Source organism: Artibeus jamaicensis, unplaced genomic scaffold (genome assembly GCF_021234435.1).
Source record: "Artibeus jamaicensis isolate MK-2021 breed Jamaican fruit bat unplaced genomic scaffold, CSHL_Jam_final contig_797, whole genome shotgun sequence".
Lineage (NCBI taxonomy): Eukaryota > Metazoa > Chordata > Mammalia > Chiroptera > Phyllostomidae > Artibeus > Artibeus jamaicensis.
Genome location: NW_026521977.1, coordinates 1216963 through 1225095, shown reverse-complemented (window position 1 = coordinate 1225095; position 8133 = coordinate 1216963). Strand labels below are relative to the sequence as shown.

Below are 8133 nucleotides of genomic sequence, written 5' to 3'. Positions count from 1 at the left end.
CTTTATACTAGCTTGAAGTGAATTTCTCTAGCTTGTAACCCAAAGAATCATGACTACTGTGGACTGATTGTTTGTGTCCCCACCCCCCTAAAATTCATATGTTGAAGTCCTAGTCCCCAATGTGAGGTATTTGTGAGATATTTATATATGAGGTTATGAGGGTAGACCTTCCATGATGCCATTAGTGCCTTTCAAAGAAGAGGAAGAGATACCAGAACTCTCTTCCTCTGCTGACAGAGGATACAGCAAGAAGGCAGCTATCTACAAGGCAGGAAGAGAGTTCTCACCAGGAACTGAATCAGCAGGCGCCTTGATCTTGAACTTCCCAGCCTCCCAAACTGTGGGAAACAAATATCTGTTGCTTAAGCCACTCAGTCTGTGGGTATTTTGTTACAGCAACCACAGCTGACTGAGATAATTAAGAAAATGAATGATAGCCTTTGCTGGGTACTTTCTGCAAGATGTTTTCTTTGCATTCTTGAATCTCTGTGATCTCCCCTCCAATGGGTTCTCCTTTACTTCTCTGACAGTTCTTTTTCAGTATCCTCCACTGTTTTCTCCATTTGCCACATACAAGTGATATCTGAGATTCTGTTCTTGGCCATCTCCTCATCTGTCTCTACCCTCTTTGTCGACTAACTCTACTATTACAATTTTCTTTCTCATAAGCTGATGACTTCCTCATTTATTATTTATAGCCAAAACGTCTGCTGAGTTTTAGGTCCTAAGTTATAGTCTACTGAAGAATGTCCTCCCCAAATAATCTGCAAAAACTATGAAATGTCCCACACTGGATTTTTGCTTTCCCTAATCTAGTCTCAAATTTTCTAACCTCAACTACCAATGCATCCCTGAAACTATCTTGCAGGCCATACTCTTTGTGGTCACTACTGGTCTTGGAAACTTCCATTCCCGATTCTCTTCTCCTCTGTCCTAGGCTCCCTTTCTTGGTATCCTGTTCCTATGTCAGCTTTGCTCCCATTCTCAGTTTCTTATTTAAATCCTGTCTTGTTCCAATATTCATTCTCCTTTAAAAAAATTGATTTGAGAGAGAGAGAGGTGTCATTTTTTTTGTTCCACTTATTTATGGATTCATTGGTTGATTCTTGTACGTGCCCTGATTGGGGATTGAACCCACAACCTTGGTGTATTGGATGATGCTTTAACCAACTGTTGCTCCTACCCAGTCAGGGCCTCATCCTCTGTCTTTCAGCCTTGATGAATATCTCTTTTCTAGGATATATCTTCCATCTTTTAAAAAAAGATTTTATTTATTTATTTTTAGAAGGGAAAGGGAGGAAGGAAGAGAGGAAGAGAAACATCAATGTGTAGTTGCCTTTTGCAACTACACCCCCTACTGGGGACCTGGCCCACAACCCAGGCATGTACCCTAGACTGGGAATCCAGCCAGCGACCCTTTGGTTCCCAGGCCTGTGGTCAATCCACTGAGCCATACCAGCAAGGGCTGTCTTCCATCTTTATACCTCCATGATTCGCTTATGGTTTCCCTTTCCCTGGAATGCTATTTCCCCATCTTTGTCTTATCTAAATCCTGTACACTTTTCCAAATCCAACTCAAATGTTAATTCCTCCATGCAGCCTTCTGTCAGGACTAAGCATTCATTACTTTGGGTTTCCACAGAGTCACTAGAACAAATACTACAAACTCAGTTGAGTTATTGCTCATTACGTGTTTTCCTTTATCTCCTGGGAGAGTGTAATTATTCTTAAGGAAAGTGCCTTTCATAACAAACAGTATATGACATGCTTCGGATGTTCAATAATATTTGCCAAATTGAATCACAGAAGAAATTAACTGAAAAATGTGCAGAAATATTTGTTAAGAGGCAATATAGCTTAAGAAAATCATTAATACTTTTGGGGACTGCTTTCTGATATATAAATTCTTAGCTGTTAAAAATGAAGCTAGAGACTGTGGCTTGAACCTGTGTCTTGGCCTTGCCCCTTCCTTCCTGAACAACATGAGCTTCAGCACTTGCTCCAGCTTCCCCATAAATTACTGAACCCTGGGCTATATGCAGTTGCCTAGCCACTGGCCTGGCCAGCCAGCAGCACAGCCCACATCTATGTAGGCACCAGAGCCTCAAGCTCCTAGATCTCCATGTCCCACTCCACCAGCATGTAAGGTAGCTGGGGGTCTAGAGCTCTGGCTGCAGGGATAGCCAGGGGTCTGGTGGGCATATGGGGGGCTTCAGAGAGAAGGGGAGACTGTGCAATGCCCAAATGCTGCCTAGCCTCCTACCTTGAGGGTGAGGAGCCTGGAGGCTAGATATCAGAGACTTCAGAGAAAAATCCAGGAACACCTGGAGGAGAAGAGACCCTAGGTGAGAGACTGGGGGCATTATTTCAAGACTATCAAGGACCTGAGGGCTCAGATCTTTGCAAGTTCTGTGGACAATACCCACACCATTTTGCAGGTTAACAATGCCCATCTTGCTGCTGATGACTTCAGAATCAAGTGTGAGATGGAGCTGGCCACGTGCTAGTCTGTGGAGTGTGATGTCAGTGGGCACAGAAAGGTCACTGATGACATCAGTATCACTGGGCTGCAGCTGGAGACAAAGATCAAGTCTCTCAAGGATGAGCTGTTCTTCATGGAAAAAACAAACAAGCAAGCAAACAAACAAAAATCACAAAGAAGAAGTAAATGATCTACAAACCAGATAGCCAACTTTGGGTTGATGGTGGAATTGGGTGCTCCCAAACCTCAGGACCTCGGCAAGATCATGGTAGATACCCAGACTCAGTATGATGAGCTGGCCCAGAAGAACTGAGAGGAGCTAGACAAGTACTGGTCCCAGCAGAATGAGGAGAGCACCACAGTAGTCATCTCACAGACCACTGAGATAGGAGCTGCCAAGATGACATTCACAGAGCTGAGACATATGATCCAGTACTTGGAGATCAACTTGGACTCAATGAAAAGCCTGAAGGACAGTTTGGAGAACAGTCTGAGGGAGGTGGATAACGCTATGCCATGCAGATGAAACAGTTCAATGGGATCCTGCTGCACCTGGAGTCAGAGCTGGCCCAGACCCGGGCAGAAGGGCAGCACTAGGCCCAGGAGTATCAGGCCCTACTGAATATCAAGATCAAGCTGGAAGCTGAGCTTGCCACCTACCATTGCCTGCTGGGAAAAGGGGAAAACTTTGATTTTGCTGATGCCCTGGACAACTGCCACTCCATGCAATGCATCCAAAAGACTACCACTGCATGACTGTGAATAGCAAAGTGGTGTCTGGGTTCAATGACACCAAAGTTCTGAGGTGTTAAGGAAGCAGAAGTAGGACACCTCTTAGTGTGTGTGTGGGGGGGGACAGAAGCCTAATAAAAAGTTCAGAGATCACCCCGGCCAGTGTGCCTCAGTTAGATGAAGCATTGTCCTGTCACTGAAGGGTTGCAAGTTTGTTTCCTGGTCAGGGCACATACCTAGGTTGTGAGTTCATTCCCAGTCCGAGTACAGATGTGTGCCACCCCTAGTTCAGATGCCTATGATCCGTGGTCTGGTGCAGATCCCCAGTCTAGGTGTGTGAGAAGGTGGCCAATCAATGCCTCTTTTGCATCAGTGTTTCTCTCTAGCACTTCAAATCTCTCTCTCTCTAAAAGCAAATGTAAAAAGATGTCCTTGGGTGAGGATAAAAAAAAAATTCAGAGATCATTAAAAATAAATGGCAGTAGCACATAGAGCAGATGCCCTCTTAACTCTTCTGGTAGGTGATTGAATTTGGCTTTTATCATACAATCCAAGTGAGCCTTACCTTTAAAATATGTTTTGAATAAAGTAAGATCTCTCGGAATTTATATCATGAGAGATTTTATTATTTGAGTAAGCAGAAGAGAGAACTCTGAACTGACACATTATATTGTTTTGACACTGGCTTACAAAGAAATCTCAACCTACTAGGATATAAGAAGCAATAGTGCATATTGGTCAGGAGCTTGGCTCTGGAGCAGGACTGCTGGGGTCTGGATTAGGCAAATTAACTTCTCAATTCCCTCTTGTGCAGTGGAGGTTGTAGTGGACCTACCTCACAAGGTTATTATGAGGATTAGGGTAATATATGTAAAGTTCTTGACAGGCTAAGCACATAGTAAGCATTCAGTATTATTTGGGGTTATTATTATTACTGATTACCCCTCTCCTGTACCTTTATGACACCTTGGCCAGCTGCTGTGACTATTATAATTCAGTTCTGTCTGACCTAAAATGTCAGGTTTATGACTGGTTCAAAGCTCTCTACCTCCCCCTGTATAAGATAGACTTATGGAAGGAGGAGACTGGTTAACTTTCAATTCTCCTCCCACCCTAGATCCTTGGAGGAAAGGTGGAGGCTGGGCCACCCCCTGGGACCCCTTGTCTGCTTTCCTGTTTTCATGATGGGGCCAGGGAGGGGAATGAGGCAGTCAGAGCTCTTCTCACGTAGCTAGTTGTCTGCTGTTGGTGAGGCATCTCTGAAATTTACTACTCTGATTCATTTTGTTCTGCTACTGCTGTGGCTTCTGATGAACTGGTAGCCTCCCCCTGGATGGGCGCACCATCTCCTCAAGTGCAGAGTTCAGATACTAGTATTAGATTATTGAAGCACAATTGGTGCTGGAGAGGAGACTGAAAAGAATGCTTGATTTTGTTGTTGTTGTTGTTGTACTGACAAGCAGGGCCCGTTTACAGTCAGAACACTCTTGTTTCCACAGTGCCCACTAAATGACCTCCCAGGGCGGATAGGTAATAGAGTGCTGGGCGGCTGGTGGAGAACAGGGAGCAGGCCAGATGCTATTCAAAGAACTTCTGGATTTCTGGTACTTTAAGGAGAGCAACAACCCAAAATAATATTTGTTGGACATCTACTAAAGCTAGGTTCTTTGTATACATGATCTGTTCTATGTGATAAGAAGGATTATTAGCTACATTTTACAGAAGAGGAAAGTGGAGGTAAGAGGAATTAAAACAATTGCCATTATTTATGAGGGCCTTGTTTCTTATACTAATTTCCACACTGACCAAAAAAAAAAAAAAACCTAGTCAAGATTTCAGAGAGGCAATATTAACAAAGTCATGCTTTGAACTTTTAAGATATAGCTGTTTGCCAATGTTAATTTTTTCTTCTGCCCTGATTGGCTTGGCTCAGTGTTTTGGGCATCATCCTGCAAACTGAAAGGTTACCAGTTCTATTCCCAGTCAGGGTAGGTACCAGGCCAGGTCCCTGGTTGGGAGCACGAGAGAGGCAACTGATTGATGTTTCTCTTGAAAGTCTGTGTTTCCCTCTCTTTTGCCCTCCTTTCCTCTCTCTCTAAAAATAAATAAATAAATTCTATAAAATTTTTTGAATTTTTTTCTAATGCAAACATAGATCTTTACTTTGTATTAATTCACCACAAGTATAATAGCCATAAAATGTCTTTTTGACACAACTTGAAGTTGGCAATAGACATGATATTCCCAATTCATTCTTTTTCTTTGTGGCAAGAAGGTAATTTATCAAAAATTTAAAATCCTCTTTTTTAAATTATATTTATTGGGGTAAAAAATCCTCTCTTTAAGTCCTTAAACAAATCATTCTCCAAAGCTCTAAACTTAATCAGCTACCTATACAGTTATACATAATAAGTATTACAAGCCTGCTGTGTACAAGGCAATGTTCAAGGTGCTGCAATAGTGTAGTACCCAAGGCGGACAGGGTGCTTAGGTCTTACCTAATGAGATGGACAATAATCAAATAAATAATGTGGTCAACAAAGGGCACTGTGGAGGTGCTGTGGAGCCGGATGTGACCCCCGCTCAAACTGCAGCAGTAGCTTTGGCAGCGGCACCTGAGTCGGTGGCTTCCGAGGCTCCGAGGCTCTGGGGTCTTTGCAGGCTGAGGAAGAGGATCTTCTCCCCTCCTTCCTCAGGTATGAAGTGTCTTAATGAGATGGCCTTGAAACAACGGAGGAGTGGAAAGTGAAGAGGAGGAGTCCTAAGTCTTTTAGTGCCCACTCAGGTTAAGGTAAAACAAACAAACAAACAAACAAACAAAAACTGCCTTTACAGTTAGTAAAAGCACAGGGCTTTCAAATCCTGCATCACAGTCAACTTCACAGCGACCAAAGTTGAAAAGAGTGATGAAAGAGAAGACGAAACTTTAGGGTGGAGTAGGAAAAGGTGCTCAGTCAACTTCAATTCAGCATTCCTTTCTTACCGACGTCTCTGATGTTCAGGAGATGGAGAAGGGGCTTCGTAGCCTTTTGAATGGTTTCCACTCTGGAAAACTTCAAGCATTTGGAAACGAATGTTCCATTGAACAGATGGAACATGATCGGGAAATGCAGGGAAAATTAGCTCGCTTGAATTTGGAGTTCTGTAGGGAGTTACAGGAATTTCCAGAGGATAAGAGGAAAACTGCTAGTGACTCTAATCTGGAGAGGCTTCTGTCTGATTCAGATGAGTTGAATTCTTCCACACAAAAACTCCATTTGGCAGATGCACACGACGTTACAAATGCTTCTACCAGCTAAAATGAAATGCCACTGCTTTCTTGTGGTTTGAAGAAAAGCAGTATTCTTTACTTTTCCAGCTGAATCCAGTAGCAGAATCATCTTCCACAATAAGGAATTAAGGCAATTACAGTGCAAGCACAATGATTGTTTTCACATACTGCTTTTAGTAAATTTGACTCAGTGTAATTCACCATAACTGGAGAACTTGGCCTTGTAGGAGGCTTAATCAGGAAATGTGATGCAGAGGTTGTGCTGCTCTGCTTATCACTGTGGCCTTCTGGGGTTGTACTTGAAATGCACTGTGCTAAATGTTGTCCACAGGGCTGAAGGATTTACCCTTCTTGAGCCCACCAAACTTATTCCACGCTTAATCCTAAATTGATAATGCACAGACCTTTTGTGGCAGCCCAGCTTCAGTTTATGTTAGGTAATCAGGACACACTAATTTTCCAGTGGCCGGTGATAACAAAATGTTAAATATTTGTGAAATTTGCTGTTTTTAATAAAGTGATTGTTTTAAAAAATTTAACAAATAAATAAATGTTATAATTTCAGATGATGTGATATGAGAAAAATACTAAGTGTCATGAAACAGAGTGATGGGAGGAGCGTGATATTAAATAGGATAGTCAAGGACTGACCTTTGACTGAAACCTAAATGGGGAGGAGGCAGCCAGTCAAAGATTTGGGAAAAGGGGTTAGGCTTAGGGTTAAGGTTAGGGGCTAGCAGGTGCAAGGGCCTGAGGACTTATTTGGCAACTTTCAATGTTTTGGATACTGAGAAGCAAGTCCTCTCTTCATTCTCCCCACCCTCACAAAGAGAACATAGCAGTTAGTACAGTGCAAGATTGGAAGATTTGCTTAACTTTTGGAAGGTAAAAGACCTGGTATGAAAATAAGGAGAAACCAAGAAGAAAACAAAAGTGAATTAGAGCCTAAACGTATACCAGGCCTACTAAGGAGTTTTTCTTTTTTTTCTTCTGTATATTTTAAAGATTTTATTTATTGATTTCCAGACAGAGGAGAAGGGAAGGAGAAAGAGAGGGAGAGGAAGTCAGTGTGTGGTCACCTCTGGCACACCCTGCACTGGGAACCTGTCCTGCAACCCAGGCATGTATCCTGACTGAGAACTGAATCGGCAACCATTTGGTTTGCTGGCCTGTGCTCAATCCACTGAGACACACCAGCCAGGGCAGGAGTTTTTCTATCATAAAAGTAAATTCTAGGAAAGTTGATACAGTTTTGTTGACTCAATAAAGTTATTAACTAGCAATGAATCCACCCTGAGTCACAAGTCTATGCTTAATGCGTCACTTTATTTATAACTAAATGTTTCCTGAAGTAAAATAGAAACCAACTACTTTGCTCTCTGAATTTATGCTTCTCAGCAGAGATCCAATAGACTTTCTTACATTTGTGGTAAACTACTTTTACCCATGCATCAAAGCAATAAAAATAGTTTTCATGTGATTATGTCTTTGGAAGTCTGGCACAGAATGTTATTTCACTTAGTGAGTGTGGTATGACAGCTGTAAATATTCGCATTCCAGCTTAATGCTTCAATTTTGTATTTTCAGTGTGACTGAGTGGCTGACTTTTCTGGCCTTGACTGCCTTTTCCAGAGAAGCTGGCATGCAG

General features: G+C 42.4%; 1 pseudogene; it reads left to right on the top strand.

The window, feature by feature from the left end:
- Positions 1 to 5720: 5720 nt before the first annotated feature.
- On the top strand, positions 5721 to 6513 carry LOC119040742 (coiled-coil domain-containing protein 28A-like; annotated as a pseudogene).
- Positions 6514 to 8133: the final 1620 nt, after the last annotated feature.